Source organism: Cervus canadensis, chromosome 2, assembly GCF_019320065.1.
Source record: "Cervus canadensis isolate Bull #8, Minnesota chromosome 2, ASM1932006v1, whole genome shotgun sequence".
Taxonomy (NCBI): Eukaryota; Metazoa; Chordata; class Mammalia; order Artiodactyla; family Cervidae; genus Cervus; species Cervus canadensis.
Genome location: NC_057387.1, coordinates 49,847,735 through 49,854,424, shown reverse-complemented (window position 1 = coordinate 49,854,424; position 6,690 = coordinate 49,847,735). Strand labels below are relative to the sequence as shown.

General features: G+C 40.9%; 1 pseudogene; it reads right to left on the bottom strand.

Annotated features, from left to right (window-relative positions):
• Nucleotides 1-4,803: 4,803 nt before the first annotated feature.
• On the bottom strand, nt 4,804-6,318 carry LOC122428809 (annotated as a pseudogene).
• Nucleotides 6,319-6,690: the final 372 nt, after the last annotated feature.

The following is a 6,690-nucleotide window of genomic DNA, read 5'->3' as shown; positions in this document are numbered from 1 at the left end:
ACACAGCACCTAGCACTTGGCTTCCCAGGTAGCACTCGTGGTAAAGAAACTGCCTGCCAATATAGGAGATATAAGAGGTGCAGATTCAATCCCTGGGTTGGAAAGATCCCCAGAAGGCGGGCATGGCAATCTACTCTAACGTTCTTGCCTGGAGACTCCCATGGACAGCAGAGGCCGGTGGGCTACAGTTCATAGACTCGCAAAGAGTCAGACACGACTGAAGCAATTTACCAGCAGCAGCATGAGATATTTATGTTCATACCTATTATTCTTCTCCCTGGTGGCTCAGTTGGTAAAGAAAAATCTGCCTGCACTGTGGGAGACCCAGGTTCGATCCCTGGGTTGGGAAGATCCTCTGGAGAAGGGAATGGCAACCCACTCCAGTATTCTTGCCTGGAGAATTCCATGGACAGAAGAGCCTGGTGGGCTCCAGTCCATGGAGTTACAAAGAGTCAGACCTGACTGAGTGACTAACACACACAGGAAATCTTTACATATTAAATAATGTAGCACTACTAAATCAAGTGGAAGTAACATTTATTTCTTTAACCTCTTAAAAGAGAGCTACCAGATGCAAAACAGTTAAATACACATATGTGTATTTATATATTAGGAATATTGAGTTAGAAATCACATTATGTATTCTTTAAGGGGAGACAGAAAAGTAAGAGGTTTTTTTCCTACTTTTGTAAGTCTGTTTTGAATAATAAGAAATTCCATATGAGATTACAATTTGGGGCCAGAAGCCAGTATACAATGTCAAAAGATGATTGTCAATATTCAGTCAGTGAGGACACCACCAGAAGAGACAGCTAAACAGTAATAATAAGGTGTTGGGGGGGGGGGGGATGTGTGTTCTTTCCTCTACTGTTGTTGTGATCCAAAAATTTAAAATAAAAAATATGCACAAATGCATAATGGGTGTTTCTTTTAGTGAAAAGGGGAAAAACATATCCCTAAGGGTTGGGAATAGAAATTGATGAGCTTGGCAGTAGACTTTGGAAAAGAGCAGTGATAGCCAACCTGACTAATAAGAAAAAAATGTTGCAAATAAGCACTAGTACCAAAAAAGCAACAAATTTTGAATTGTGCAGAAAAACAAAATGGTCTTGTAATAGCCCCTGAGGGACGATTTCTTGTGACAATGAAATTTTCGTAAGTAACAAAATGGAAAAAGGGGACTCTGCCTGCAAGATCCATTAAGAGATAAACTATTAATCTCTCTATCCCACGGGAAATAATGGATTTTTTAATAGGAAAACTAATCACGTGCAAGATATTTCCACAAATCACAGGTCAGTGCATTTTATTCTCCACATAGTCATCTGTGATAAAGAATCTGACTGGTGATTCCAGAATGGTCAGTCTTCATAATGAAGGGTAAAGGTTACATCTAGCTAACTATTAATATTTTGCCTGCAAGCATCTTGCCAGAAGAAACTGCTGAAATGTGCACCGAAAATAAGAGAAGATCCATGAATTTATTGTAATTTGATCAAGCCCCTTCCCTGCAATGAAGAAGATTTGTTTTGGAATTCATAAATTCCCCCAGCGTTTTGGAGCCCTAACTGTTAAGACAGGAAATTCTTAGAGATTATTACTTACTATGTGTGCTCTCCCTCATTATTATTTAGATAAATAATCAGAGAATACTTATATAAATAACTTTAATTCTTAAACAGATTACTTTGTGAATTTTCTACGGTAACTTGTGAAGAATTTCCCCTCCTCCCAAAGCCGACTCACTCTGTCTCCCCTCACTGATTCCTTTTGCATCTAGAAGCATTGACCAGCAGAGCCTTCAGGCAAACCTTCATGAAAACGGTTTTTCTCAGCTGAGCTTTTGATCGGTACTTGGCATCCATGAGTTTGTGATTTTACCCTCTGTAAAGCGCCAGCGCACAGCATGTCTGTCTTGCTGTGAAAGCCAAGTTTGGGACCACACCACCATCAGATTGATTCAGTCAACTTTTATCTATCATGTTCCCACTGGATACTGGAAATCACACTTGTTCATAACACTGGGCAATTCTATGAAGAAGATTGACAAGGTCCCTGCCCTCATAAAGCTCACATTCCAGTATGTTGACTACAGTCCAAAACTAGGAATTGCTATGTAGGAAACCACTCTGGGCACTTCAAGCTAAGGATTTTTAGATATTCCTATGAATCAAGTAGGATAAGAACTGTAAGGAAGGGGAAAATAGAAGCAGGGTATTGATCCCAAGAGAGACCTCCTGCTTAGGAAGCCAGTGTTTAATCAAGCAGACAGCCTTAGGTGAGGGAATGAAAGAAAATCTTACTGTTTTTCAGGTAGGGAGGGCGACTCAGTAGGGGCTCAAAATAAAGCATTCTTGGAACAAGAGCAGGCTGTTGATTATGTGCTATGATTTGAGATGAACTGGGAAAGCTGCCAGTTGAAAAATGTCTCCTCCACAGATGTCTGTAAAATGTGAATGTTTACTTCTCTTGGGAGAGATGGCAGTTAAAAGAATGGACTTTGGAATCAGGCAGGCTTGTTTGTGAATTTCAGCTCGGCAACTTAAGAACTATGTGACTTTGAAGACGTTACTTCTCTCTCTTCCCCTCAGTTTTGTCATCTACGAAATGGGGATAATCATGCACATTCATAGGGTTTTTATAAGGCTTAAAAGAGTTATTATAAATCAAGCACTAGCACAAAGTGTCTAGAAATAATAAATATTCAATAAGTGAAAGAAATCCTTAATATTATTTATATGATTGATTCAGTCATTCATTCATTCAACTAACATTCATTGAACTCCCACTGTGTGCCAGGTATTGTGCTGGTCATGATGAAACAAAGAAGCAATTGACTAGTAAATTGTGAAAGGTGCCCTAAGAAATAATAATAAAAAAACAAGTTATTTTTTTTCTTTTTCCAAAAGCAGAAAAAGAACATTCCAGGAAGATAGAACAAAAAAACCTCAGTGTATGAAAATATTTTAGATCTGTTTCTTTCTAGAAACTGAGATGTAGATGGTAGAAATCGAACCATTAATATAAGAGGGTACTTCATCTTAAAAGCAGAGTTCCCTTGACTTCCGTGGCGCTGCACACTCCTGGTTTTTCTGCAGTGTCTCTGGTAGGTCCATCTCAGTCTCCTCTGTGGGGTCTTTCTCCTTTACCACTATTTGCTGGAGTTCCTCAGGATTGCCTAAGATGCTTTTCTCAGTTCATCTGCTCTCCTTAAGCATCTCATTCATCATCAATAATTTTATTGGGGTTTAAATTGCTATCTAAATTATAACTCCTCAATTTTTATATCCATGTCAGCTCTCTCTTACAAACTCCTCTTATTTCCAACTGACTCATATTTGCAGTTATTTAGTGAATATCTTCACTTGGTTGTCTTAAGAACACCTCAAAATTAGAATGTCCAAAACCAGCTTGTCTCCTTTCCAAAGGCCCTTCCAGTGCTCCCGTTCCCAGTAAATGTACTCTCATCCTCTCAAGTGCCCTACAAGTGAAAAGCCTGGCAGTCATTCCTGACTCTACCCTCTCCCTCAATCATCATATCACCAAGTCTATTCTCTCTACCTCTTAGCTATAGATGGCTGTCTGTTTCACTATCCTCATTGACACCACCATAAACCATGACTTTCATATTGTCTCCCCACATTTCGTCTACTGCTTTCTCACCTAATCCAGTCTCCACAGAGCAGCCAGAAAATGCAAATCCATCTATGTCATTACCTTATTTAAAGCCCTTCAAAGCCTTCTCACTGCCCTTGGGAAAAATTCCAAACTCTTTACCAAGCTGTCTGCTTCCCACTCTCCTATTTCCAGTCATTCTGAAACTTTCTTTTGCCAGGACACTCTATACAGGCTGTTGCTTACCTTTTAAATTTTCCTACGTGTTGTTCCCTGGGCCTGCAATGCTTTGCTCCCCGTTTTTTCACCTAACTGTACTCAGTCATTCTTATGGTCTCACTTAGAAGTCACATCCTCATTGAAACCTTCTCAACCCCCTACTCTAGGTCCAAGAACCATGGATAAGGGGGAAAGGAGAAAGGATGGGAAGAAAAAAATATGATCAGATTTGCCTTGTGAAAATCACTTTGGTGATGTGTGGAGAACAGATAGGAAAGAGGTGAGAACAGTTGTTTCCAGTGGTTAAAATGGTAAGAAGACTATTGCAGAGATCTAGCTGAGAGATATTAGCTTGGATCAGGGAGGTGGTAATAGAAATGGAGAGAAGGTAATGCTGTCAGAGATATTTTGGACATGAAATCAATAGGCTTTGATACTGCAATGTATGAGGAGAGTGACGCCTCCCTACTCCTCTGGTTTCCATGAGGAGGTATTTTCCTTAAAATTTCCTGGCTTCTTGCCTCATCTCATACTCCTTTCATGTGATTGATGAGTTTAGGTGAGTAACTGGGCTTGCGAGTTTCAGCCTTTCCTCTCTTCTCTTTGAGCCTGGACTGCCTACAGGGAGCCTGGGCTCTTGGTCTGCAGAGGGCCAAGTTTTTTTTTATAGAGAGCCTGTCCTTGTGAGGAGAGGGCTCCAGGGGTCTGCTACCATCAGGGACAGGGCTATCAGGGACAGGGTAGCTAAATCTTCCTAAAGCTGGGGTTTGGAAACTCATTTTTGCCACACACTTACATCACATTCTTCAGTCTGGCCTTCATCAGTAGGAAAGCTGACACATTGATTTCTATTTTCCTCACCCTTATTTCTTAATTTATTCAGAGCTCAGATGGGGGTTGGAGGTGAGAGGAGACAATGAACAATGATGACTTAGATTTCAAGTTTATACAACTGCATGGATTACAGTGTTATTCTTTCCTTCCTTCTGTTTTTCTCCTTTTTGAGATGGGGCAGTAAGAACTCACACATTCAGAATCTGGAGCAAGCAAAGTTTGAGATAACTTGAAGAAGTGATATGGAAATGTCAAGTTGACAGTTGTACATACAGATCTGGGGCTCAAGGATGCAGTCTGGGCTGGAGATAGACATTTCAGTGCTATCAGCAAGTAGATCACTATTATAGTGAGTTGGAGGAGGATGAATCCAGTTTCGCCACCTGCCCTGATTTGGGCAGCAGATCTGATGCAGGATATAGACAAACCAGCATTAATGGCAGGATGGATACATTTCTAGAATAATTTTGTTTCCAAGAAGATCTGTCCATCAGTGAGGAAAATTGTAATCCTTGGAATGTAAACAGATACATCACCAGTTTGTGTTTCTGTGACTGGTAAAGTGGTCAAGGAGCAGCCACCAAAAGCATCATTCATTTCAGCTGCTCTCTAGCAGACTGGAGTATAGGTAGAAGACATCACCAGGATAGGCCTCATGACCAGTGGGTCGGCAGAACAGCAGAGACATCGCTAAGCAACAGCCTGTTTGGATAAGTTGTCATAAGTGATCAAAGCATGTTTGCCATTATCCCTAAAATATTCTCCCATGGGACATCCAAAACAAGAAACCAGGTACTGAAGTGGGGCAGCATCTGAAGCAGTAGCTGACACCACAATGGTGTAGTTCATGATATATGCATCTGTAAGTATCTTTATTAATTGGGCAACAGTGGATCTCTTTTGACCAGTGGCAACGTAGATGCAGTATAGCTTCTTCTTTTCATTATTTCCATTGTTGAATCGTTTCCAGTTAATGATTGTGTCGATAGCAATGATGTTTTGCCAGTCTGTCGGTCACCAATAACCAGCTCATGCTGACCGCAACCAGTCAGCACCAAGCTGTCCACAGCCTCAATGCCAGTTTGCATTGGTTCCCACACAGAGATTTGAGGAATGATCCTAGGGGCTTTCAGACCAATTTGCCTTTGGACCTTGGAACCAACTGGACCCTTTCCATCAATGGCAATACCAAGGGCATCTACTACAGGATCCAGTAGCTCCTCGCCAACTGGAACATCTACAATAGCTCCAGTTCTCATCACAGTATCTCCTTCCTTAATTAGTTTATCATTTCCAAACACAACAACACCAATATTATCAGCTTCCAAGTTCATAGACATACCCTTTAACCTGAATAAAACCCTACCATTTCTTTTGCTTGAACATTTCTTAGTCTATGTACATGGGCAGTATTGTCACCAATATGTAAAACATGCCCAGTCTCTTCAAGATCAAGAGAGGCATCAGCTGCAAGAATATGCTCTTCAAGAAGAGAGGACACCTCAGCAGTGCCAGTCGTCTGAAGATGAGAATGAGAGGCATGAAGGCTCCTTGCAGCAATGAAGGATCATCCCAGAGCATTTTGGAGACCAGCTCGCTCTGCCAAGGGAGGGCAAGGCCCACTGCTGCAGTGACCCACACAGACAACATCCTTGGCTGCTCCTTCTCAAGTGCTTCCTCTGCACTCATAGCCTAGAGACCGACTATATGGTAACTTTAAAGAAACTGCGAAATTGTCCCAAAGTAGTGTGTGGTGGCTCCAGTTTTTTCAAATCCTTTTCAGCACGTGGTATTGTCAGTTTTCTACTTTAGCCATTCTAGTGAATGTGTGGCAGTATATCATTGTGATATTAATTTGCACTTATCTAATATGACAAATGGTTCTGGGCATCTTTTCATATCTTTATTCAGTCTGTACATCTTCTTGAGTGAAGTGATTATTCAAATCTTTTGCCCATGTTTTGTGTTGAATTGTCTTTGTTGTTGAGTTGTAAGAGTTCTTTATGTATTTTGGATACACTC